This window comes from Danio rerio, chromosome 18 (assembly GCF_052040795.2).
Source record: "Danio rerio strain M-AB ecotype USA chromosome 18, GRCz13ab, whole genome shotgun sequence".
NCBI classification, from domain to species: domain Eukaryota; kingdom Metazoa; phylum Chordata; class Actinopteri; order Cypriniformes; family Danionidae; genus Danio; species Danio rerio.
Genome location: NC_141038.1, coordinates 46,246,101 through 46,274,098, shown reverse-complemented (window position 1 = coordinate 46,274,098; position 27,998 = coordinate 46,246,101). Strand labels below are relative to the sequence as shown.

At 38.1% G+C, this 27,998-nt stretch overlaps 1 protein-coding gene and 1 long non-coding RNA gene across 33 annotated transcripts in view; both read right to left on the bottom strand.

The window, feature by feature from the left end:
* The window catches only part of nectin1b (nectin cell adhesion molecule 1b), a 527,810-nt gene that overhangs the window by 338,150 nt on the left and 161,662 nt on the right, over positions 1-27,998 (bottom strand).
* Positions 819-4,726, bottom strand: LOC147839821 (uncharacterized). Its single transcript, XR_015515427.1, has 3 exons — positions 4,526-4,726; positions 4,062-4,205; positions 819-3,677 (listed from the first exon to the last, which is right to left on the bottom strand). It is a non-coding gene; the product is annotated as an uncharacterized LOC147839821 (long non-coding RNA).

Genomic DNA, 27,998 nt, shown 5'->3' with positions numbered 1-27,998 from the left:
CCACAATGGACGACTGAGTCAAGACACGCTCATCTGTTGAATAGCTCTGATGAAATTCCATACTAAAGCAGTCCGTGTCGGTTTGAGATTTTCTTGCAATCATTTCTCAGTACATGACTCAAAGATCAAATCCCACAATCCCCAGGCCTTTGCTTCTGGGCCGCCGGAGGGAAATGAGACCCATGAAGGTCTTGCTTCTCAACAGGGTCACTCAATAGTTACTGAAAACGGTGGATCAATGAACCCATTGTACATTTTCTACAGGCAGTGGCATGGTTGTTAGAAAAAACTGCACAAACAGACGGTGGGAAAGGCTGCCAATGCCTCAGAGGAGTTTGTGGTGTCCACCACGCTGCGTTTTACACCAGTCAAGACAAAAGAAAAAAATTACAAAAACACCTAGTTAAGACACGTTGTTCAATATGAAGGATGATTCAGCAATACTTCCTCACCACTACAGAATGGTTGGGAAATAGCTGATGAATAATGTAAAAATGTGGTTACTCTGTCTACAAGCCAAACCAACACAACTGGACCTGACAAAAGGTCATGAAATTGCATGGTCATCAACAATTTAAAATGTTCTTCTCCATTTAAAGTCTATATTTAATCAAAAAAATTATAATTAGATTAAATCAGTGAATTTAATCCAAATATATGTGATTTTTATAACTTGATTTTAACTAGATGTATCATTTGTGTATGATTGTCTGTTAACTGATTTTTTTGGTCACGCTTTATTTTGATGGTCCATTTGTTAAGTTTAAGTTACATTGAATCTACATGCCAACTAATTCTCATTAGGCTACGAGTAGACTGTTAGGGTTGGGGTTAGTGTAAGTTGACATGTGCTTGCAAAGTTTCTTATAGTCAGTTAAATGTCTGTATCAACAATCTTTAGTCTGCTAATACTCAACTGGACCATCAAAATAAAGTGTTACAGTTTTTTTAAACCCATGGTTGTGGATAATATATCTTTTTATCTTGGTATAAGTAAGATTATGAAGGAAAATAACAAAACAATAACTGCAAACGTTAATGGGATAGTTCAAAAAGGAATAATCAGCAAGACATTTAAACCAGAACCAGCAAGACATTTAAAACAAAAATGATGGAATTGATGAAGTATGTTTATATGGAGACCAATGATCTGAATAGGTTTAAGACAATACTCTAATTAAGTGTCTATATGTTAAGGGTCTACATGTAAACAGAGACTTTTGACTAATTTAATCTCAATTTAATATCGATTAAGGTCATAAACCCAACAGAAATCGAAATAAGACATGGAGTATGTTGATTTTAGATGCATTATTGAAGTGCAGTACAGACATATAAACACAGCAATCATGAAACGTTCCTGGATGAAAGTGAAAGTGCCAAACTGCAGTTAAAGTCGACAAATTCAAAATGAAACACCTGAAATTACATGAAAATCAGTAGGAAATGTGGATAGTGTGGTGAAGCAATAATGTTAATCAAATTGTGCAAAACATGTAAAACAGGATCATGAAAGGAACGTCCAAATAGCAACTAATGTAAACGCCTTAATCATATTATTGTCTTATTCAGATTAAGGCAAATAACTTGTTTACTGATGTCTATGTAAACGTAGTCATTGACTTCCATTGTTTGTTTGTTTTTTTCCTACTATAGAGGTCAAATGCTACAGGTTTCTAGCATTCTTCAAAACCTCAAGCAGATTTGTAATAAGTCAAGGGAAAGTAAATGTAAATGTAAATTTTGGGGTGAACTATCCCTTTAAGGTTGTTCTCCATTCAGGAATTAACTAAACACCCAAGTAGAGCTGCAAAATTAATCGTGAAATGATTGTGATCTCGATTCGATCCCCTAGACGATCTTAATCCAGCATTTCTATGATTCTGTCAATCATATTTTCAAGTTCAGGAGAGAAGCAAAGGTGGCCGCACAAGTCTTCACATTGTTTTACATACGTTGTTCAGCAACGTGGACACCTCCAAATGGTGTTGAAAGAATCACATGCTGTATTTATAAGATATAATTCAACTCAAAAATGACTGCAAAATCACATGTGACGTGAGCTGACCGTCAGCTGTTACCACAGGGAGGGTTGGCGCACGCGTGCTCGTCTCATAAAGAAGTTTACTTTAGTGAACAGAACCTGCATATGCTTTGAATAACAGGTAATCTAGTTGTAAATAACATTCAGTTTGTGGCACAGAGTGATCATTTGGGAGCCGCGCGGGAAGTGAACCGCTCTTAACAGTGAAAATGAAACCGAAAGCTCACACAGTGTTGCCAGATGTAGCTGACTGATTCCAGCCCAAAAAGTATCCAAAAACCCGCCGAAATGCAAAAATACCCACCCAATCTTCTGTATTCACGAAAAATCACGTCAGTGATGGATTTTAAGCAGAAAATGACAGATTGTAAGCATATGTCTCTACCACTATAATTCAGCATCAAAATTATCATCAGCATTAATGACCAGGACAAATCTAAAGTCTTTTCAAGTCCACCATTCCAGGTCTATACAACATTTAGCATTTTAGCAACAGTACAGCTAACCATAGCCTAAAGCTGTTTTACCACATGTTTAAGAATAACAATAATAATAGCCCACTCATATTAACCTTTATTTTATATCTACAGAATCGTGAGAAAATCGTGATCTTTATTTTAGGCAAAAAAAAATCAATAAATAAATTTAAAAAATAAAAAATTTGCGATTCTCATAATCGGCTTGCGATGCCAGAATCGTGCAGCTCTACACCCAAGTAAAGCAGGCTGTAAATGTCACTTCAGATAATGCTGAAATGGTCATCTAGAAAATTGCATGTTTGATTCGAAGACTTTGCGTTGACAAAAACAACCTCCAGCACTGACGTTGCGTGTTATTTGGATATCAGACTGACCTTTCGATGAAACAGTGGACACAAATGCATGGTTGAGCGCTGTTGCTCTATTTTGTTGAAAGAGCATTGCTTCCTGATCTCTTTCCGAGATGTTTTAATGCCAGTTGAGTCACCGAAAGTCGGAGAACAACTGCATTAATATGAACATAAGGCCTGAGAGCCTACGTGTGAGGATGCTTTTTACACTCCCTCGCTGTCTGACAACACCCTCAGTCCGTGACCTTCAAGCTGCGATCTCCCAAGCAGAGGAGAGGAGAAACAGAGGGAGAAAAAAGGGAGGAAGGAGGGGAGGGCAGAGGGCACAACAAGAGAGAGAATGACACAGAGCATGCTTAACATGCTGTGGAAAGATCTCTGTCTATCCTGGGCTTTGACTTCGGGTTTGTTGAAGGTCTTACATATACAGTGCTATAGAGGTCCTATCCATATACATATACATTTACACATACATATAGATATACATATACATATACAGTGGGGGTGATTGAGTATTCAACATAAAACTGATCTTTATTTAGCATTTTCTATTGGATTCAAGTCAGGTGATTGGCTGGGCAGTTCTACAGCTTGATTATGTAGATGTTGGACTGAAGCAGCTATTATTCCTGTACAAAGCTGAAGGGCAAAGGGCTGCTGAAGAACTACTGAAAGATTTCAACTGCTGTCTGGGCTTTCACTACCTCTCTTTCTTCATGCATTCAATACTTTTTTCCCTTTGTCATTTATAAATTTAGATCCGTTTTCTTTTCATATATGTATTTCTTTGGCTGTTATCAACATCTGGTGAAAATTTCAAATCAGCAGCATCTTTATTCATTCATTCATTTTCTTGTCGGCTTAGTCCCTTTATTAATCCACAGTGGAATGAACTGCCAGCTTATCCAGCAAGTTTTTATGAAGCGGATGCCCTTCCAGCCACAACCCATTCTGGGAAACATCCACACACACACACTCATACACTACGGACAATTTAGCCTACCCAATTCACCTGTACCACATGTCTTTGGACTGTGGAGGGAAATCGAAGTACCTGGAGGAAAACCCATGCAAAGGCAGGGAGAACATGCAAACTCCACACAGAAACGCCAACTGAGCTGAGGTTCGAACCTGCGACCCAGCGACCTTCTTGCTGTGAGGCGACAGCACTACCTACTGCGTCACTACCTCGCCAACAGCATCTTTAGAAATATGTTTTTTGAGAAAAATTATAACGCGTTCAATACTTATTTCCCCCACTTTACATATACATACAGTTCAAGTCAGTTATACATTCAGTCCTTTACATGTGGTCAATATATTATATATAAACTATCCAAAAAAGAATAAAAGAAATCAGTCACAAAGTATGCTACTGTTTATTTACAAACACTTTAAACATTCTTGGTATTTTTTTTTTCAATAAAATTGTCAGTTTTCAAGACAAATTAAGAAAGTAATTACAGTATTTCAAATTCAATTAAATGATTCCAAACACCATAAACAATTAAACATCAGTAAAACCCTGATGATAAGCTACATTAAGTTTGAAACAAGGATTTTTATTATTATTTTTTTTTATTTAAAGTGCAAAGAACACAAATAATTTGAAAGCCAAAATGCCAACAATAAAACCTTCACATTTTAGATGCTTTTTGAGATCTCAAATTTCTCTCTTGAGTGCCATTCACATCTATTTTTCTCACGTAAATCCACTAGAAGCCGCTGTTGATGGACTGACAAATCAACCGATATGCCCACCCACCCCCTTCCCTAAACCTAACCGATAGTGTTTTAAAAAGCACCAATTGAACAGTGAACACCCACTTCCCTAAACCCAAGCGACAGTGTTTTCAACAGCAATCCAGAAAAAGAAAAGCCCTTGCAGCCAGATTTTACCATGTTTTGAGATTTTACCACATTCTCACCCTGTTATTTATTTATTTATTTAATTTTTGGGCTTTTGTTTTTGTTTTTGAACCCGGTTGTCACAGTCAACTTCACTCTGCATCTCAAACCCTCTGATGTACACAGTGAGCCGATAGACAAACTGGTAACAGCAGAAAAGCCGTCCACACAGAGGTAAGTGGTCAGCTGGTAAGCGTGAAAAGGAACTCCATCATGCCGCCCTATAGCGTTTGTTTTAAAGACGAAATGCAGCAATATGTTCCTCTGGCTACATAATTTGCCTTCTCCAGAAATGTATACCAGTATAGAGCTACATTTCCAGAATGAGGCTATGTTGCCTTACAAACTGTCAAAAACGATATGCTTGTTACCATATTTGATGCATCCAAATAATTTCAGCTTTTACTATTTGAAAATTCACACCCTTTTAAATTGCGATTTCAATTTAGAAACTATTAATTGTTTGGACCTTTTTTATTGGTCATTCTAACTCTGCTATCTGTTTAAAAGTCTGATTAAATGTAGTATTTAGGGAATATGTTTGAAAAGGTCTTAAAAGTATTTAAAAAATGGAGAAAAACAGCCATATAACTCAGCCTGAGCATCTAACAGAATGATAAATGACCACAGAGCAAAGAGTTGAAATGTAAACAAAGGGAAGCATAAATTTAGAGCGACTCCTCACTTTCATGTCACAAAAACTCAGAACGGTGTGCAAAAAGCTATTGGATAATCACTAGAGAGGGGGGAAAATGATCACTTGCATTCGGCTGCATTTCTGACTTGCATAAATAAGCGCTGCAGTAATATAACGCCGTTACAGACACTTTGTGAGTGCAAAAACAAAATGACTGCAAAAACCCAAACCACACACCGGCGTCCACTGGGAGAGAAGTATCATATTGTGCAAATGTGGCACTATGAAAAATTGATCCGTGGAAAAACAAAGCCCGATCTGGGCTATCCTCACCCGTTTCAATCATGCAAGGAAAATATTAGCACACTCACGTGTGCACTTGTGACCGCCTTGGGTTTGTGCATGATTCTTCCAATGTGTCTTATATGACATCCTGCCTTTGCGTCCACAATATTGACTTGACAGCAGAGGAAGACAACAAGACAGAGAAAGAGAGAGATAGCTACTGCACAACCCCTTCAAAAAGAGAAGAGGAAGTGCTGAGCTTGTTATGCCAAATGGCGTAATGGGAGAGACTGGAGCGTGCAGAGCATCAAATTTTCATCCGAGCAGCCGAGCGCAGTTAGAAGAGCTTTATGGATGCAAAACAGCAGAAAAATATCCTCAAGGAAAGGCACTCTATTTTTAGATGGCGATGGGCACAGTGTAGAATAATTTAATTAGTTTAATTAGGAACTGCCGTGCGTGACCGCGCCAATTCGTTATTTCGCTATTTGTTCCCAGGTTTGATGTCGCAATCGCTCCTTCCACCCTGACGTTTAAAGTTAAATTAGCCGTTCATTTGAGACATCCACACAATGACGGCGCTCTGGCTCCACTCGAGTTCAATATTTATGTTTTCCCTGAAATAAAGGCTGAAAATGGAGCCTTATTCATTGCTGCAATTCAATAACCCACCATCATCCCATTTCCAGAACATGGGGACAAATCCAGTCATCCACAATCCTACTGTTTCGCATTCAATAGGCCCTACACTGGCATCAAAAAGCAAGCTGGGGCAGGAAAAAGGATTCAGAATGTCAACCGGCTTCCCAGCAGAGGAAAATATAACCCAAAATGCAATCGCACAAGCAGGGGTCAGCTACTCAAGAGAAGAGCCATGGGCATCAGCAGCATACTGCTGCAAAACCACCAGGGAATGATCTTTTTAAGCTCGAACTGGACAAATTAGAAATGTCCAGTGCATGTTGTGCACTCAAATAGCTTGTTGTTTCCATGCCATTAACGTCTGTTGGGCAGTAAAACAGCAAACTGAACAGGAAAGTAATTACAGAGTGTTGAATGTCCGTCTATATATTGAGAACAAATGCACTTCCTCAGCCTGCCGTTACCCCTTTACCAGAGACACCTGCATTCAGTGTTCCAGCTTCCCAGATGCAAGCGCCAGATGTAGCCCAAGCCTAGCCAGCTTGCTGGGGAAAAGATATGGAAAAAAGGAGGTGAAAATAGCCTGGAGAATCACAACATGGATATAAAAAAAAGCACAGCAGACACAATGAGAAAACCTGCTAAGACGTCCCCAAAGAGCCTCGGATATAGATGGGAGCGCTCGGCTGTATCGAGCAGGGATTTGGCTGGCCAATACATTTGTTTAGTAATGAATGCACTTCCACAACGCTGGAAGTAAATGGAAGCATCACCGAGGACTTGTAGACACCGGATGCAGTGATATTAATGGGCCTACACTGACTTTTTCAATTGCAGGATTCAGGGACCTTGTCAAATTTTTGGCGGGGTGTATGTCTGGATGGAAAACCAGCAGGTGGGGGATACAACTGAACGCATTGCCAGTTACTCTAAGACCTGAAGACAAGGAAGCAACGAAGGAACATGATAAAGCGTAGGAAGAGTGCAAGAGGAAACCGCACTCTACTGCCCTCGGGGGTGAGGTTAACCGAAGAGCGCGATGACAATATAGTCAACAAGTTTCCAAATGTGCTTCTCTTGCACAGGAACAGACACAAATCCAGTCTTTCAGAATCTGCCCACGCCAGCAAAATCTCACCTGAGGACCAGTTAAACTGCTTCCCCAACTTTTAACATACTCAGCAGGAGCGTCAGTGTAACGACACAACCTAACGGATGCTGTGTGTTGAAAGATCTCTCATTTTTTTCTCACACTCCACACTCTCCAGAAGATGGGAGTGAGCTAAAAGAAAAAGTGAGACATGCATGTCCCTGGATGTGTTACAAATTCATAAACAAATAAGAAGAGATCGAACCAAATATACTGTCGCAATATGTTACAATGAATATCAGATGTTCATTGACATGTACCATGGGGATTCTTAGACTAATGATTGTAGAAAACCATCCCAGCAGGCACACACCATCATAAGACGTTAATATTAGGTTAGATTTAGGTGATGACGTCAGGTGACCACAATTTAATGTCTAGCCAGCATCTAAGCACTACATTGTTTTGACGCCCAATAACGTCAAACTACGATGATATTTGGTTGATTTTAGGTTGTGTTGGTAAGCGACCAAAATCCAACATCTGACAGAAGTCATAGGCTGTTTCTCAATATGCGTTCTTCAGCCGTCTTGCGTCCTAGTGTTCTCGTTCAACGTCATCATCAGCTGCCCAAATTCAGTTCCAATACTCAAGACCACAAGAACGGAGAGGGCGTGAAACTTCCCGTATGTGATTTTGATATCGAGTATGCAACGATGCAGATACGATTGCTCTGGAAGTCCCAGAAGTCATTGCGACTGGAGGTGGGAAGCGCAGCATTTTATTTAGATTTATTATTAAAGTTCAGAGATATGACTTATTTACCTCAGGAGTTTCCCTAAATGAAACAGTGAAAGTAAACATCACCATGGACATCTTAATAAAGGAATAAACACATTAAGGGTTTTTGTTTGCTGAAATTGGTATTAAAATCATATTAATGATTTGTATTTATATTGTGCAACATAGATTTATAATGATTTTTATGCAAAGTATATATTTTGAAAAGAGGAAAAACAATAAATTGTTGTATGAAGGCTGTAATGTTTAAATAATTTATTATTTAAAACACATGAAGGTCACGCGACCATCAGTAAGAACGCAGCATCTCAATTCTCAAAGGACGCATTCTCTGTCCTCGCGGTCTCCTGAGTTCGTTCTTCCGAGGACACCTGGCAAGACCTGTTTCCACAAGAACACAAGTCCGTTCTCTGCGTTCTTGGAATTGAGAAACAGCCCTAGTGCTAATGTCCACACAATGTCAAGGTGTACATTTGGTTGATTTTAGGTTGGATGTTGAACATCGGCCTGACGTTGAGTTCTGACGTCAACCCTATGTTCATTTCCAAACAAAATCCAACTTCCCCACGACGTTGGGGTACTACGTCAATATGACTTCATGTTAACATCCTGTGCCTTCAGGGATATTACACTAATTGGGTCACACCACTAACCCCAAATGTTAATGTACTATGATTTATAAAGGGTACTCAACTACTTCAAAGAATACTATAGTATTCAGAGGACCTAAATTTCACCCGAGGACCTGTTAATCTGCTTCCCCGAAGTTGGAGCTAAACTCATCAGGACACCGGCCCTCCTGGACTAGGTTTAGACATCCCTGCTCTAGAAGATGGGAGTGAGCTAAAAGTAAGATGTTTATGTCCCTGGATGTGATACAAATTAATAAATTACTAAGAGGAGATCAAATCGAATTTACAATTGCAATGTTACATTGGATATCAGATGATTTACAAAGTTACATTAATATGTACCATAGGGATTCCTGTAGAAAACCATATTACATTAAATTGGTCATACCACCCACTCCAAATGTTCATGTACTATAATCTCTTAAAGGTATTCAACGACCCCAAACAAAACTTTAGCATTCAAGGGACTTAAATCTCACCTGAGGACCAGTTTTAACTTTAACGTACTTAGCAGGAGTATCAGAGTAACAACGTAACCTAACGGATGCTGTGTGTTGAAAGATCTCTCATTTTTTTTCCCACACTCCACACTCTCTAGAAGATGGGAGTGGTTGTTTTGCCACAAAGTTGGTCCTGTAGCTGCCCTCCCTGTAATTGTCTACACATTGGCGAGACCGCAACATAGCCAATATGAGAAGGTTACAAATCCAGCGAAACCAAAGCCAGAAAAAAAAACTCTGATTCACATTAAGTGTGTCACTCAAGCTCTGTGTCTGATAGCTAGCTGTCCTCTATATTAGGATGTTGTGTATTTTGGGGAAAAAAGAATGAGGTTGACTTGAGGGAACAAATCCCTCCTTCAAGGACATTCTCGACTGCGCTAAAAGGCAAGTGAGATTTGTATTTCCCTGGATGTCATAAAAATTAATAAATAAATAAATAAATAAAAACATAAAATTGAGATTGAAACAAATACACAGTTGCAAAATATATGTTACATTAGATATCACATGATTTGCAAAGTTATGTTGATATGTACTGTCAATTACCAGTTAATTCTTCCAGCTCATTCATACTTTTTCTTTCAGCTTAAGGCTGATTTATACATCTGCATCAGTCGCACATGTATGGTCCAGCGCAGCCTTCAATTAGTCGCATAGTCCCTGAGGTGCTACATTCAAAAAAATGTTACTACTGTCGCAACGACGTGTAGGGCAGGCTCTGTGATTGGTCGGTTTGGTATCGGTGACGAGTGTTGGGTGGTGCTGAGAGCCCTTTCGAGCGAGTGTTTACAAGTGTCGCGTCTTGTGAAGATGCTCCAGATGGAAACTTATGTTTTGTGTTTATCTTAAGATTAAAGTGTTGCACGCCTGCCGGTTCTCGCCTCTGAATGAGCGAGTTTTAGCTACTTGTAGCGTTCCGAAAAACGCTTCCTTTTATGCAGAGGATGTCCTAACAGCTGTAACTCAGTACTGGGAAACCCATACACTCTTGCATTCACATACAACTCATACACTACGGCCAATTTAGTTCATCATACAACCATTTTTCCAGCTAATACCAGTAATTATTGGACAAATAACCGTACATGACTGTAGAAAACCATATTAGGCATTAAATTGGCCATACCGCCCACTCTAAAAGCTCATGTACTATGGTCTCTAAAGAGTATTCAAGCTTCTCCAAACAATACTATAGTATTCAAGGGATTTTAGTGGTATTAGATATATAAAAAAGTTGGGATGGTGCTGTATTCAAGGTGTTTTAATTGTAGTGAATACAAAAAAAGAAGCTTAATGTGTACTGGACATGCTCAAGCATGTTATAAGCTGGCAGTACAGTGTATACTGTAGATTCTTGTCTGCTTTCACTGTCAGTATCACATAATTACACACAACCTGATATTACCATGGTACACATACAAACATGGTATTACAAGTACTGTTTTTTTTTTGTTCCAACCCAAGTAATGTAATAATTCACAGTACATGTGCTATAAAGATACCATGGAATTAAAACGTGGAAAATTGTGATGTAATTTATTTATTTTTTTTATAGATTTTATAGATTTTATAGATATATATATATATATATATATATATATATATATATATATATATATATATATATATATATATATATATATATATATATATATTTTTTTTTTTTTTTTTTTTGATTATTTACCTACATATGATGACCATATGTCCATGACATACAGTAGTCAACATTTGAAGTGGATCAAAACAGTTTTAAGAATGCATATTGTTTAATATTTTAGGACCGTTTTGATAAAAGGTTTTGATCCACATCAAATTTTGACTACTGTGTGTATAAACACGTTTTTGAATACGTACCATGATGTTATCCTGTTTTTTTTTTTTTTTTTTTTTAAGGGAAAATTTCCAAAACTTTGTATTATCAGATTTATGTTCATGAGCACATAGGACATGACTTTAATCTGTGTACTTCCAAATTGACTACCCTTTTGTTATGTTGGGGGCTGATTTTGCCCCATTGACTTCCATTGTAATGAGACTTTTTTATATACATATTTTTAAGTCATGGCATCATATAATCATTGTTTGTGGTTTACCCTGTTGGGAAGAGGTAAAATGTGTCATTATTACCATTGATCATCAGTTGGCACCATTGACTCTTTAGATAGGCCCGTGCAAAAAAAAAAAAAAAAAAAAGTTTCTGGATTTTATGTCCTGTTCTATGGAGTAAAACTAAAGATTATAGTGTTTTTTTTTTTTTGTTTTTTTTTTCAAAACTTTGTATTATCAAAGCACTTCCTTGTACTTACATCAGACGGTGTGAATTTGGGAGTGTGTAGTAAAAAGTGAGTTTACAAATAATACTTCATGGAAAGAAATGGTGCATTTTCTACTTAAAACATCCCTTTTTATTTCCATCCATTTCTGCGCTTGTTATTATCCTCTGCACACAGCGGTGTTGTAGATGTTGGCCGCGGGCCAGTTAAATGCAGGGTGCCTCTGTTAAATGCATCTCTATCTCTGAACCCGGCTTGCACTCCGCTGATCAGGAAACGGTGCCGAGGTCTCTGCGATTCCCACAGAATACAAACACTCACGCGGGAATCATAGCCTCTGAAGAGAACAGGATGAGTACGTGACTGTCTGTGAACAATAGCTTGATTTAGACATCGCAACTGGAATGGGTGTTTTGCTGCATTTTGGAAGCATAGCCGTGGGGTTTTTTCAATTGGGTTGAAGCCGCAAGAACAGACTTGTTCCTCCTGTCACAATACATGTCTTCCTTTTTCAATAAAGCACAGTAATAGCACAGTAAATGTCTATTGTGATCATTTATTTGATCTCTACATTGACATTCCATCAAAACAGAACTTGAGTGGGAAAGGCAGAATATGCTGTTAGAGCAAACTAAAATCTATTTTCAGATTCATGTTCATGAGCACATAAGACATGACTTTAACCTGTGTACTTTCAAATTGACTACCCTTTCGTTATGTTAGTGGCTGATTTTGCCCCATTGACTTTACTATTGTAACGACACTTTTTTTTTTTTTTTTGTAGCCATGACTTCATATACAGTTATCATTGTTGGTGGTTTACTCTGTTAGGAAGAGGTGAAATGTGTCATATTTACTGTTGATCATCAGTTGGCAGCATTAACCCTTTAGAGGCCTGTTTAGGCCTGTGCAAAAAAAAAAAAAAAAGTTTCCAGATTTTATGTCCAGTTCTATGGAGTAAAACTGCAGATTATAGTGTGTGCATAAATACACTTACTATGTTTACTCTGTTCTGAGAGCTGAGGTGCTTATTTGATTTTCTTAGAAATGTCAAGGTAAATGTGCAAAGGTCTTACACTCTCTCAAACACATGCACACACAAACACTACACTTCATATAGGCAGAAGCTAAACTTTTTTGCACTGCAACTTTTTTGCACTTTAGTTCAATGTATACCTTTTCCCATAAGGGAAACCACCAACAATCAAGTATGCAAGATTATATGGTGTCATAGCTTTGCAATAAAAAAATGGCATTTTAAATGGAACTCAATAGGGCAAAAACAGTCACTAACACAAGGGTAGCAAATTTTCCTAATTTGCCTACAATTTCAAAGCATTTTCGCAAAATGTGTGTCAAAAAAAGATTGGTCACAAAATGTCATTCCATTTGCTGAAACACAAGTTGTGGCCAATGTGAAAACACCCCCAACAGCACACTAGGGTTAATCTTTTTAGTGTTAGCGCACCCAAAACTGAAATTCCGTTATTGATTACCCACACTTGTGTCATTAAAAACCCGTGAAACCTTTGTTTGTCTTCTGAATACAAGTGAAGATTTGGGTGAAACTGGAGAGCTTCCTCATCCTCCATAAACTACATTGTTCCAGACCCCATACCAAAAGAAATCCTCCATACAGACCATAGGTCTAAAGTGGATCAATCGGAATTTTATCATGCTATGAGAATAATTTTGTATGCACATAAAACAAGATAAAATGTCTCGTCGCGTGCTCGCTCTCATGTAAGTGCTATACTCTTTATGCGTGTCACTTTTGGCATGGCAAGTCAAGTTTATTTATATAGTAGATTTCAAACACAATGGTAATTCAAAGTGCTTTACATAATTATGAATAAAAGAGACAAGTATAAGAAAATAAAAACAAAGAATAAAAATCATTAAGAACAGATAAAAACTGATTAAAATGGGCTAAAACAGGTTTTAAAAGAATGTAAAAAAAAAATAAGGACATAAGTGTGATCTATCAAGTAAAGGCACAGCCAAACAGATGTGTTTTAAGTCTTGATTTGAATGTGCCTAATGTTGGAGCACATCTAATCATTTCTGGATGCTGATTCCAGCAGCGAGGGGCGTAGTAGCTGAAGGCGGATTCACGCTCCTTTGACTAAACTCTTGGAATTTCTAATTTACTTGATAAACTGAGGCAATAGGTCATTTAGTGATTTATAGACAAGTAATAACACTTTAAATCTATTCCGAATGTAACCGTGAGCCAGTGTAAAGACCTGAGGACAGGTGTGATGTGCTTTGCTGCCAGAATTCTGACCAGAACCAGAAAATCAGAGTTCTGGATGAGAAGCAACTGCTTGACTCTCTTTTTGGGAAAGCCAGTGAGGAGTCCATTACAGTAATCCATTCTGCTGGTGATAAAACCATGAAAAAGTTTCTCTAATTTGGTCTCAATCGGAAATTACTTATTTTTGAAAAAGTATTAAAGCTTAATAATATTCCGATTGATCCACTGAAGACATATTATAGTCTGTTTTAATATTTATTTTACTATTTTCTTGACTTGGACAGCAAGATTCTTGAAACCTTCAATGGAGGACTCTCAGCTTTTACCCAGAAGATCTTCATTTTTATTCAGAAGACGAATGAAGGTCCCCAGGAATTTGGAACGTCCTAGGTCTGACTAATTAATACGATAATTTCATTTTTTGGCTGTACTAACCCTCTAATATTTTGTCTTCATTCAGCCTTTGTGTCAACAGAATACTCATCGGGGGGTTATAATCAAATAAAATACAAAGGGGTACAACAGGGTTCACTGATGGGTCCTCGTGTTAACTCCAATCAAAATCCTCTATGCGAAAAGACACTGCGGTGACACTCATCATTTCTGCTTCTCCCTCGGAAGCCAATTTTAAGAACTTCATGCCCAGATCCATCATTCCCAATTAGGCAGTTTTACTGTAAGGCTACACATAAATGCAAATGACCCATTTTCGTATTATCAGCTACTCTGTAAATCACTCAGAAATTACCACCCTTGACAGTTTACTGGATCCAAACAGCAAAGGTGGGATGGTGATTAAAAAGAAAAAAGAAAAAGAAAAACATAGTCCTTTATGTTGAGCCAAGCTTCCGTTATATAAAAGCCATTGCGTAAGATCCTTTTTTTTCTACCATTAGTCGCAATAGCCTTCATGGTTAATTTCCCTGCAGTTCAGTAACCTCCATTATTTTAAAAAGTGGTCTCTTTTATGCTTTAAACAGTGCAACGACATTCGTATTACACCCTTTGTGTGGTGTCTTTAAGGATGAGTGAATGTTCGAAGTCATTGTGCTCCATCAAGCACAGACTAGCCTTCTAATTCAACCCACACCACATGTAAAGCTGAAGCAGAATCAGAGAAACATCCAGAAAATATACGTTTACAGAGCTTCACCAGTTTATGTTTTCCATCAATATATCTAATCACTGTCTGATCCATCAATGCATTGTGTTTACAAGAACTTTGCATGTTTTATTACTTTCATGCAAACATATATTGTGAGCTGGTCAGATGCAAATGTTGAGTTGGGTCTAACTGCTAGGATTAAAAAAAAAAAAAAATGAATGAATGAATAAAATAAGAACATATTACCTGACAATTTATAGTCAACACGTAAATGACTGCATTTTAAAATAATAATTTTGAACTGAATACTTTAATGAATATATAAAATAACTTTATACATAAAAAGGTTGAAAACAATATTTTGACATTTTTATATTCATTTAGTATATTACGTAAAAAATATATTTAAAAATTAAATTGGTATTATTGTCAAAATAATAGTAAAAAATGAAAAAATAATTGAAAATAATAAATGTAATAATAATAATAATAATAATAATAATAATAATAATAATAATAATAATAACAACAACAATGAAAATAATATTAATAAAATGATAAAAAATAAAATAATTAAAAAATAAATTAATAATAATAATAATAATAATAATTATTATTATTATCATTATTATTATTATTATTATTAATTAAATAAAATCATGAAAATAATAATAATAATAATAATAATAATGATACTACTACTGATAATAATATTATTATTATTATTATTAATAATACTTATTTTAATAATAATACTTATTTTAATAATAATACTTATTTTAATAATAATAATAATAATAATAATAATAATAAATATTAATAATAAATTTAATAAAAATAGTTATTATTATTATTATTCGTAGTGTTCTATGCAAAGCTTCAAAGCAAATAACACATTAATTTGCATAAAATGCACAGTTATGATGTCCTAACGCAACCCCTTGGAGCCCAAAATTCATCCAGGCAGAAGGGCAGTTTTGCAGGCAGACACCCATACTCTCATAAATGGCAATTATGCGAAGAAAAGTGGGGCTGGGGTGAGGTCACACCTTCCGCTTGCTCCAATGAGATCTCATCAGCATTGTAAACCCACTCTCTGGGAAAACACATCAACAGCATCTCTCCGCCGTCAACCCAAATTAGAGTTTAATGACCACAGTGTTGCCCATTCACTATTGTTTTCCCCCTCAGAGCAGTCCCCTACCCGCAACCATCTGTAGCACCTTCATAATGTTTATCATCCTCCTCTAAACAGCCCATTTTCTCATAATCACCCTATCTGGCTTATACAACCCCTCGTGATTGCCCCCCTTTTCGCACATTTTTTTTTTCCTCTACTGAGATTGCATTGTTTCTCTGCATTGACCTCCGTGCCCCAGAAGCCTTTGCGCTTGCTGTTATTGTTTCTGCACTTGGCCTTATTCACACACCGAGCTCATCACAGCCCATACATCCATAGCAATGCTTCCATTATGAGGCCTAAGAATGCAAGCGTGTCAAGGCCAGTTGAGTTTCCAATGTCACTTCCATGACTTAATTTGGTCTTATTGGGGCTTCCTTGGGGCCAATGGGCAGGGTTTTTTGGCCTGTTTAATACCTTAGGTCAATGCGGGCCAGCTGGGGCTTAATACATTAATCAACAAGCTGGAGTCAAAAAATGACATGTAGCAACCCCATGTTTTCATATCAGTCTACCAGCGCACATCAACTTCAAATTTAGCTTAAAACACTTTCAGACACTATTGAGTATCTGAAATAATCCTCAATTGTTATCCAATGTGGATTCTGATTACATAGTGAGGCAGAAATATAATAATATGCATTGTTAAAGGCTAGTTATGTTAGTAATTGGGATAATAAATGCACTATATGCTTATAAAAATGACCAGAGACAACTATTTATGAAATGGGCATATCTAATAGCTTATAGTAACCTGTGTTAGCTACCTCTTCACTAATATTTTTAACTTTCAACTCCCTGTTGAACCACACAATATTACAATGTCACCGAGTTTGTGTGGGTGAAATTCTGTCGTACGGCACTGCTATTTTTTTTTTTTTTTTTCGATAAAGTCTTCTCCCCATAAGAACTTTGGTCAGCTTACTTATTTTATGCATTAGAGTACTTTAATATAGTGGTCCCCAACCCCAGGCCGTGTACTGCTACTGGTCCATAGATCAGTTGGTATCGGGCCGCACAAGAAATCATTCATTTTTTTCAGTTTGATTTATTATCGAAGTCTGAACAATCTTTTATTTTGAAAAATATTTCATAAAAAAAAATAATAATGACCGTAGTCTCTTGGTTATATCTCGGTCACTTGAGCGTCAAAATGTAACCCACAAGCTTTGGAAAGTTTCTTGACTTGAATGGGGTAGAGGCCAAGTGAAAGACCCCTGAACTGCCAAGGAATGGATCCGCAGCCCATTTGTCAACAAATCAGGTGAATGGAGCATGTCTGTGCAAAAAGATCAACTGTTGAAGATCGCAATGTATGGATGATCTACGTACAATACCCCGGGCTGTGGTAAAATTTTCAAGTATTGACCTGTCTGTGTGATAAAAAGGTAGGGGTGCTTCTCTAAAACATTGGCAAGCCACCTAAAGGCTAATTTCTACTTCTGCGTCAAACGCCGGCGTATGCTACGGCGCCGACGCATAGCCCTTCGCCGTGGCCGTCGCTGACGTGCACCACTCAAAAAATGTAACTACACGTCACAACGACGCGTAGCGCCAGCTCTGTGATTGGTCAGCTTTGTAGCACTGACGAGTCTGGGCGGGACCGAGAGCCGCGTGAATGGTGCGAGCCTGATGGAGCGATTGTTTACAAGTGTGGAGTAACGTGAAGGAGCTCCGGATGGAAATTTTGTTTTGTGTTTACCTCATAGTTAAAGTTGTTGCACGTCCGCCGGTTCCTGCCTTAAAATGAGCGAGTTTGAGCCACTTGTACATCCCGGAAGTGCTCAGGAAAATCAAAACAGCAGCGAAGAAACTCGACACAGAGGAACATTTACACCTCACTGCCAACTAGCGTTTCGGAAGTGTTAATGCAGACCAACAGAGACAGCGCGCAGAAGTATAAATGCACAGCTATGCGCGTTGCATGTGCCATGGGTTATGTTGGTCACTTGACGCAGAAGTATAAACCAGGCTTAAGAACGGTTAAGTCAAATATTGCATAATCTGACAGACCAAACACTTGGTTATATCATGTCAGTTTTGCTACATTTTTTAATGAATTTTTCCGCAATGGTGAACAACTTTTCTTCAAGAGGGCGTTTTCTGCAACTCTCTTAACAGTAGAAATGCAGCATGATTTTGAGCTTTGAGGCTACTGGCCCTGCCCATCCTGAAGCAAGCAAGCAAGTCCTGGCTCAAACTGGCCCAACTGTAGAAACACAGCTCATGTGGCATTCTTCAACTAACTCCCCTTAGCTGGATTTCCCCCCAAGCCTCGCACCCAATCAGCAAGGCACATCCAGCAGTGCTGATTGCCTGCCCGAGGGAGGCTGGATGCAGCTCTCGATTGGGAATCAGACACCATGGAGGAGAGACGGATGGAAGTGTGGAATCGAAGGATGGGAAAGCGTAGCGCCTGTTTGTTGTCATTCACAAGAGGACAGCCAGCAGCAGGTGGAGGATGAGATGAGATGGAGGTTAGGCTACAGAGCCAATTATTTTCACCTCTTCGCTTGGACTCTGCTAGCAAACATGTAATCTTAAACGCTCTTACTGATCCCAGGGCAACTTGTGGAAGGAAAGAGAGCGAGAGACCTAATAGATGAGATCAGATAGGAAGCGCTTATGCAAGAGAGAGTCTTTCCTCGCTGCTATCTGTCCTCCATAATGCCACCTCTGTACACACACTTCTTCTAGCACCCTATTAAAGTGCACATATATTACAGAGCTTCTCAACCGGCCACTGGCTTCACATGCGGTAGGTGAAAATATGAAGTGGAAAATGAAGACGTTGGAAAGGTATTATCCATTTTCTTGCCTTGGCCTCACTCCATTTTAGACTCCTACCACTCTACGTTTTGGGGTTCCACACTTTTTCATAAGGGTAAATTGATTTATATGTACTAAAATGTACATGCTTATATACATTGGCATTTGGCAAATACAAGGATAATGATAATGAAGTGATAGAAATTACAATACGCGATTGAGAGGCAAAGAATAGATTGGACTTCACTGTAGATTTTGGTAGAGACTTTGGGGGCTCGAGCCCCTTTTCTTTAATTATTTTCCTTTGGCTTCGGGCAGAAGTGTCACCCCTCGGTCCTGGAGGGCGGGTGTCCTGACGAGTTTAACTCCAACCCTAATCAAACACACCTGAACCAGCTAATCAAGCTCTTGCTATATATACTACAAATGTCCTGGCAGGTGTGTAGAAGCAAGTTGGAGACCTCAGCAGGACACCGGCCCTCCAGGACAGAGTTTGGACACCCCTGGCTTAAGGTGTACTCACAGTAGGCAGGGTTGTCTTGATTGAAAGTTTGCATTTATTGAAAAGTAAGAATGATTATTAAATCCATATGAAATAGTCCCTTAAAAGTGATGCTGGGTCTGCAGTTTCACACTCAGGTGCACTTAGCACTCACACTACAAACGTACTGCACCAAAGCCCAACTGAACCGCGCTCTGGCATGCCTCTTCAAACCGGGCCAGGCTTTGACAACTGAACCACACCTGGTTCATACAATTTATTTAAAAAATTTTTAAAAATTATTTATTTAAATTTTAAAAATACAATTTATTGGACAATAATAGATAACAAATAATAATCAGTACAACTACAGTTTTTACGTTATTGTGACTTTAACAAAATACAATTAATAGGAAATTTAATAGATAATATAAATAATTTTCAACCATATCTGATCCAGCAACAACCCCGCGCCTGGGCCCGATTCAGAGCAAATACACTTGTCAAGCAAACCGGGGAATGGGGGTCAAACATTGACAGACATGGTTCGTACAGCCTAGAGCCTAATGCGAGAACACCCTCAGTTTCTGATTTATCAGAGGGTGACACACCGGATTGAACCAGCTATTCCAGCATATGTTTTACGGAGGGAATACCCTTCCAGCTGCAAGCCAGTACTGGAAAACACCAATACTCACTAATTCACAGATACAGTACAGTACGGCCATTTCAATTTGATTTAATTCACCTATTGGCCTTATCCTTTAATGCGGGTGTGCGCTCGTTTTTTTGAGATAGTTTTGGAACTTCCGATTCAGTCACCTATAGGATAAATTACTAGGAATAATAAATGGCAGAAACTACTTGCTCTACAAACAATTGTGTTCATGACTATACATAAAAAGTAGAATAATATAATAAGAAAATCAGTTTGCAACATTAAGCAGCATAACAAGGTGTTTTAAACAATTAAAAATCAATGGAAGTGAATGAGACTTCATTCCAATGGCTGCGCCTGCTCATACGATCAATAGAACACCTGGAGGAAACCCAAGCCAACAAGGGGAGAACATGCAAACTCCACACATAAATACCAAGTTGCCCAGCTGGGAGTGGAACCAGTGACCTCCGTGCTATGAGGCAACACTAATAATAATAATAATAATAATAATAATAATAATAATATATATATATATATATATATATATATATATATATATATATATATATATATATATATATATATATATATATATATATATATATATATATATATATTTTTTTTTATATAAAATAAAAAACTGTAATGCCATTGCACCAGTCAAGAAATTCTTAACACAGGGGTGCAAACATCTAATCAATAAATAAATAATTGTAATTGTAAGGTATTGCAATGATGCATATCAATACGTACTAGAAAGAAGAGAGCACAGAAGATGTGGAGTGTGTGTTTGATCAGCGAGTCGCTGCATGCACGACAGAAATCAGGACAGAATACATCAGCGTGTGCACTGGGAGGTGTTTCTGTGTCCCAGTCATCCCAGGTGAACTCAAGAGGGAGCCTAACTTTGTCAGGCTGAGAGATACTTTGTGCTGAGTTGATGGAAAACTGCCAGCAAGTATAAAACAAGCCTGCACACACACACACACACACACACACACAGTCAGAAAGGTGCGTGAAAGCTCTCTGCAGTGATGGAGAAATCTCCTCTCTGTGGTAGTAGCCCAACATTGCTGTTCCTGCTCAGACCTTGACCACCAGAAACTCTTAACAATCCTACTCCATAAAGAAAGGCCAGCCTCTGTGCAAGAACGATGGCCTTTTATACAGGCGCAGTGCATAAAACAGAGAGGCTATACGTGGATAAGACATGACGCAGAACTGTCAACTTCACTTTATGGAGCCAGAAAGAGAGGCCTTTGAAGTTGGTCCTCTCGTTGAGGGTTTGAAAAATAGGGGCTGAATTGCTTTACCTCTTGTATGAATTCTTGGATATGGTTTGCAAACCTCCACTTGCCAGAGCTAATGCACTTTACTGAAAAGAGCATTGCATTGTTTCAAAATATAAATGGTCTGCTGTTGTTTCGCATGGAATTGTATGAGATGGGTCTGACTCCATCAATATACATGTTCTTTGAGTGCCCACGGCAATCTGAGAGCACAATACCTTGATCTGTGAAATAAAAAAAAATAAATAAAATAACACGAGAATGTGAGAAACGTTTGCAGGAGAGTCTTCACATCAATTCATATTCCTTTTTCCTCTCCTTCTTTCTTTCTTGGAATTTCCAAATCTATACCTGGTGCCTAAAAGCCCTGGCTTTTACACATACATGTACCTCTTCAGGGCGACGCAGTGGCACAGTAGGTAGTGCTGTCACCTCACAGCAAGAAGGGCGCTGGGTCGCTGGTTGTATCCTTTGCTCAGTTGGTGTTTCTGTGTGGAGTTTGCATGTTCTCCCCAGTTTGCGTGGTTTTCCTCCCAAAAGCTAACTTGTCTGTAGTGTATGAGTGTGTGTGTGAATGTTTCCCAGAGATGGGTTGTGGCTGGAAGGGCATCCGCTGCATAAAAATTTGCTGAATAAGTTGGCGGTTCATTCCGCTGTGGCGACAAGAATATGAAAATATTCTTCAGCAGAATGTCTGAATCAGTGATTTTATTTCGTGAAATACAGGTTAATGTATGTTTTAATTCATATACAAATCAATAATGTGCATATATAATGTAATATGATAATAAATGTGTGTGCGTGTGTGTGTGTATGTATATATATATATATATATATATATATATATATATATATATATATATATATATATATATATATATATAAATTATAATATACACACACATACATACACATACTAGGGGTGTGAACCAACACTAGTCTCACAGTTCAGTTACGATTATCATGCCATTGATTTCGTTCAATTCGATATCCAAATTAGACTCTTTTTTTTCCTCTTCACAACACAAGAAATTTTTTTTTTATATTAAAATCCATAAATATATTTATATATTATTTGTAATACAATTTTGTCCTTTAAACAAGCAGTAAGATATATAAACTGTTACTTTAATTTTACCTGTCAAAAAAACAACACTCTTTTTGAATGTTCTAAACAAAACTCAAATACATGCACAAATGACAACATGAGCATTTATTGCAAATAATGTAAACATTATCCGGTTTGCTTTTTGAGCGCTGTAGTGCAACTTTAAACTTACACATTGGCTATTGTCTTCACCTGCTCGACAGAAAGGGCTGAGATTGGCTCTAAAACTGTCAGTGCTGTTCACCAATGAGGTTGATTTACCTTCAATGTCAGTAAAAGACCATCCAGCAATCTCACAAGCTGTCAACTGTGCACAATTATCTGCTTTTTAAAAGTAGTTAGAGTGTTTTATTTACTCACCCTCGCCTCCTTTGCCATAGTATTCTAACACGACATAGTAAATAGGAGATAAAAGTATGTAACAACCAGTTGTGATCTATTACTGAACCGATATCGAATTGCAACGAAGAAATAATTAATTTAGACACCCCTATTATATACTGTAAACAATTCTAGGATCCACACAATTCCTTTATGTTGACCCAACACAAATCGATTAGGTTTAGAAATGATTTTACAAATTCAAGTGGATTGAACAGAAAACAATCAGGTTGTTTCAAAGACACAGTACTGCTTGAAAGTTTGTGAACCCCTTTCAGAAATGATGAAAATGTGAATAATTTCAAACCATATTGAGTAAATATGCATTAATAAAACTGAAATTCACACAGTCATTATTAAAAATCAAGGGTTCACAAACTTTTTTTTTTTTTATCAGCTGTATTTTACCTGAGTACAAAGCTCTTTTTGCACACTCATTACCTTCCCTGACAGTGGTTGAGGTTGAATCTTTCTAGTGTGCATATGCTGAGCATGCAATGGAGTGTATACACTGAAAGGTTGTGTGTTCATGTGCATGCAAAATAAAAAAAGGAAGTATCCTTTGAGCTTAATGAAGAAATGCGCTGAGAGACATACTCCTTTAGCTGATGTCCTTGGCGTCTTGAAATCACACAAAAGTCAAGGCTCCCTAGTGACTCTCTCAACCACACGTCACGCCGGCCTTCTTTTTCCCATGGTGCTCATACATTGTGCGTTAGCTTGTCTTTGTTCAAACACTCAGCACCACTCTTTTAAAATGCTAACGCCAACCAAACGGTCACAGAGAGCAGCAAAAGTCATTAGCCTCCACGCTGAATGGAGCCGTGTGCAGTGGAATTAATGTTAAAAAGGTTTTCTCATGTAAATGAGTTGACAATGTCCCCGAGTGGTGTTTAAACCCCAGCTGTAAACCCCTAATTCTCCAAACACATTAGCATTTGCACCGTAGTGACATAATGATAAACTTAGAAACCTTCAAATAAAAGATAAACCCTTACTATTACACAGCGTCTCTGATAACAGCGCTAGGACTGAGCAGTCTATTCCCATACTGGGACATATTAAAAGACAATTTGGCAAAATTAGACGGACTGACGAGAACAAATTGAAGAAGTTCTGAGTAGCTAATCGGCTAGCATTTAATGTCAATAAGGATGCTAATTACAAACTGACACTCCTAATTAGGGCTTGAACTATAGCAAAGAAGTCAGAACAATTAAGTCTAAAGACTGAATTGAGTTTTAAATATACATAATTTCTAAGTTTAGAATAACATTTTAGAGTTATTTCCCAGAGATGGGTAGCGGCTGGAAGGGCATCCGCTGCATAAAAACTTGCTGGATAAGTTGGCGGTTCGTTCCGCTGTGGCGACCCAGGATTAATAAAGGGACTAAGCCAACAAGAAAATGAAATGAAATTAATGAAATTTCAGAGTTAAAAGTTGTATTATGTCGTAGACACTAATGCCTAGATCAGACTGGATGATTTTAGCCCCGATTTTGGCTCGCCGACCGGTTTTGAGAAATTGCCGACAAATGCCTGAAATCACAGGCAAATCGGTGCTCGTGCACGTGAGTGACAATCACACGGTATGAACTAAAGATCTTCGTGGGACTAAATTATGAATCCCGCTCCTGCCCGCTCCCTGCCAGGTTTTAGCCCGAACCCGACCGCTCCCGCTTATATTCAGCATTTGTTGTCCCGCTGCCCAATCCGCCCCGTTTTCTACCGGCCGCGCCCAATCCTGCTAAAGAGCAGGGGGAGAACAAAATCGAAATCCACCCAGCTATACAGAGTCCAGACAGCCTATAACATGCTGTCTGTATAAACACACACACACACACACAAGCACACACACACACACACACACACAGACAAAACTCTCTCTCTCTCTCTCATTTGCGCGCACACACACACACACACACACACACACACACACACACACACACACACACGCACACACACACACACACACAGCAACTAACAAACAATCTAAACACAGCATCGCGCTGTTTCAGTCACACACGCATAACATTACATAAGCGTGCTCGCTCGCTCAGGAGTCGGGAGCGATATAGCTAGACGGCCTGCTCATTTGGCTTGCTCATTATCTGGAGCTGTCGGCGATTCAAATCATGCTGTGTGAAATGAGTTGACTGAAAATAACACTGGCGATCGCCTACAGCCAATGAGAGAGCAGCTTTCACTTTTGTGTGTGTGTGTGTGTGTGTGTGTGTGACGTGTTTTTGTGTATATATATATATATATATATATATATATATATATATATATATATATATATATATATATATAAACAAACATCCAAGAGGACATTAAAAGGCATAAAGCATTAAAGCATAAGCAGCACCTGTGAAGCAGAAGGCATAAATGTGGAAGACCACAAGTCCCTGAGCTAAAAGTGACGGTTTTATTGGAGCACTAAATTGTTTTGTTCTGGAAAACGAGAACTGCAACCTGAAAAAATAAAAAGACAAAGAAATACAATAAAATTCTAATTCAAAGTAAACCAGACTCATATGTTAATCCCATTGTTTCATCCGCTCAAAGATGAACATTTTTCCAGGCATAATAATAGAAAGGGAAAAAAACTAGCTGTGTTAGGCTAACACAACATAAGAAACATGGTCAAATCTGAGCCTTTTCCTTCTAATAAAAGCTTTCCAAAAGCTAGTAAAAAAGACAAACAAAAGAGCAGCCATTTTGGCTCACACTTTCATAATACGAAACTAAAAGCAAAGCCAGAAGAAACAAAAGCAACAACAAATGAACCGTGCGACCTTTTCCGAGACATTAGCCATTTGGGATGGTATCTGCTGCAATGCTCATTTAAAGAGCAAGCAAACATTTCAAATCCTGACATTACCGCAGTGGTGTTAACCGTAACTAGCGAGCCTGTCTGAATGCCTGATGAACACAGGAGATCTTTTGTTGTGTTACTCCCCCTTTTCATGTCCTAACCTTAACCAAAGCTTACTCTTATATCCAACGGCATGAGTCAGCGTGTGCTAAAACGCAAAATGTCCACCCCCACTTCCTCTCTCCCAACATCCATAGCGGAGGGCGCTTGTGTTCAGTAGTTGTCAGGCCCTGTGAGTCTTCCAGCCCTGCTGCGTCACACTCACTTAACATCTGCGGCTCCCTATCGGGCAGAATATCTCTCATGAACGTGCCACGGCACACGCAGCTTCCAAACACCGACGAGATGCCATACAAAGACATACCGTATGATAGATTGCGCCACGCATGTGAGGCTGTGCTAGCTCGTGTATAAGGAAAACACCATGATTGATTGGATTCTATATATGCATCGTCCATGCATGAGCAATGCCAGCGTTATGGATGTGACATCTGAAGTAGAATCTCAAAACATAAATTCACATAGAAAGTATTACACAGATGTTCTGGGACATATACATCAATGCTTCTAACCACAGAGTTAAGCGATCAGAAAAATATCAATCATTTTTGTTATATTTTAAAGGGTACCAATTTTACCCCTTTTTGTAGATTTAATATAATTCTTTTGTGTCTCAAGAATGTGTCTGTAAAGTTTCAGCTCGAAACACCCATCAGATTATTTATTATACCTTTCAGAAGTTTGTAATTTTCAGCTCTGAGCATCTTGTAGCTATTTTGTTGCCTGTGCCTTTAATGCTATAGCTCTCTCTGCCGACCGTACCCACATGCCTGATTGAGTGTGCTGCATCAGATAAACAGCACAGTGACAGACATGAAAGAAGCAGATCTCATGTAACGTTTGCTAGAAATACTACAGTAAGAACTTTCCCAATTATTCGAAAGGCTTGTCTTAAGTCCACAACAAATATATATATATATATATATATATATATATATATATATATATATATATATATATATATATATATATATATATATATATATATATATATATATATATTTCGATGAGTCACACACAGTGTCGTTACAAAGTTCAAGCACATACACAGCACGCCCTTTAACTTTACACTGTTTTTGCATAGCAAATGTAACAGGATACACGTTAATATCCACTGCTGTATGGATATCCGTTATGTGAATGTACAAAATAAACCTGATTTAAAATGTCTACAACCCAGGATTGAAGCGTCTTCTTTTATAATTGTATTGAAATGCAGCGGAGGTGATAAAAAAATAATAAATTATTTAAATACCAGTTGCTTTGTGCATGTCCTGTCTTGTTGATATGATTATACGCCTTACTATGGATACATGTTAATACACGGCTATCAAATTGGTGGGTGGGAAAACTGCACTTCTATGTCACGTTGCGATGGGCCGCAAAATTGGAGGGATTTGGATCCTATTTTAACATTAGGAAATTAAAAAAAGGGACTTATTGTCTTTATACCACCCTAATGTGACTGTGGACACACTATATCTATACACAGTTCAGTCCAAACAGCTTACACAATATAATTTTCATCATAGGTGCCCTTTAAATAAGAAAAATAAACGTGTTATGAATGTGACTGAAAAATTTTGAGAGTGTACAGTATCCAACATACTTTGTAGAAATTCTGTGAATTAAACTGCACAACCCAAAAGAAATTATGCTAATCAGAGATCCCCAATCTCTGCACTGCGGACCGGTACCGGTCCATGGATTAATTGGTACTGGACCGCACAAGAAATGATTAATTATTTCCATTTTGTGTATTATTTGTGCTAGAGGGATCTTTTATTTTGAAAAATTACCATATTCTCTCGTTTACATCTCGGTCACATTGAAGCGAAAATGTAATCCACATGCTAGCAAATAGAGTAAGAAACTGTGGGTTCCTCACTGGGCAAAGAAACTTTTCCAAAGACGTCAAACTACAAAGGAATGGACCCGCAACATACAGGTATTTGTCAACAAATCAGGGGAATCCAGCATGTCTGTGTGTGGAAGAAGAAGATCAACTGCTGGAGATTGCATCTTTTCCGACCACAAGTTCGTTATTTCCAATGGAGGCACGAGACTTGAGTGTAGGTTTGTGGGAGTGAGGATTTGGGAGTGACACATTCACGCCTTCCAGATCCAGGCACACCAGGTAAAAACATTTTCAGAATGTCGTGAGAGTCACGTGACGGAAAGTCAC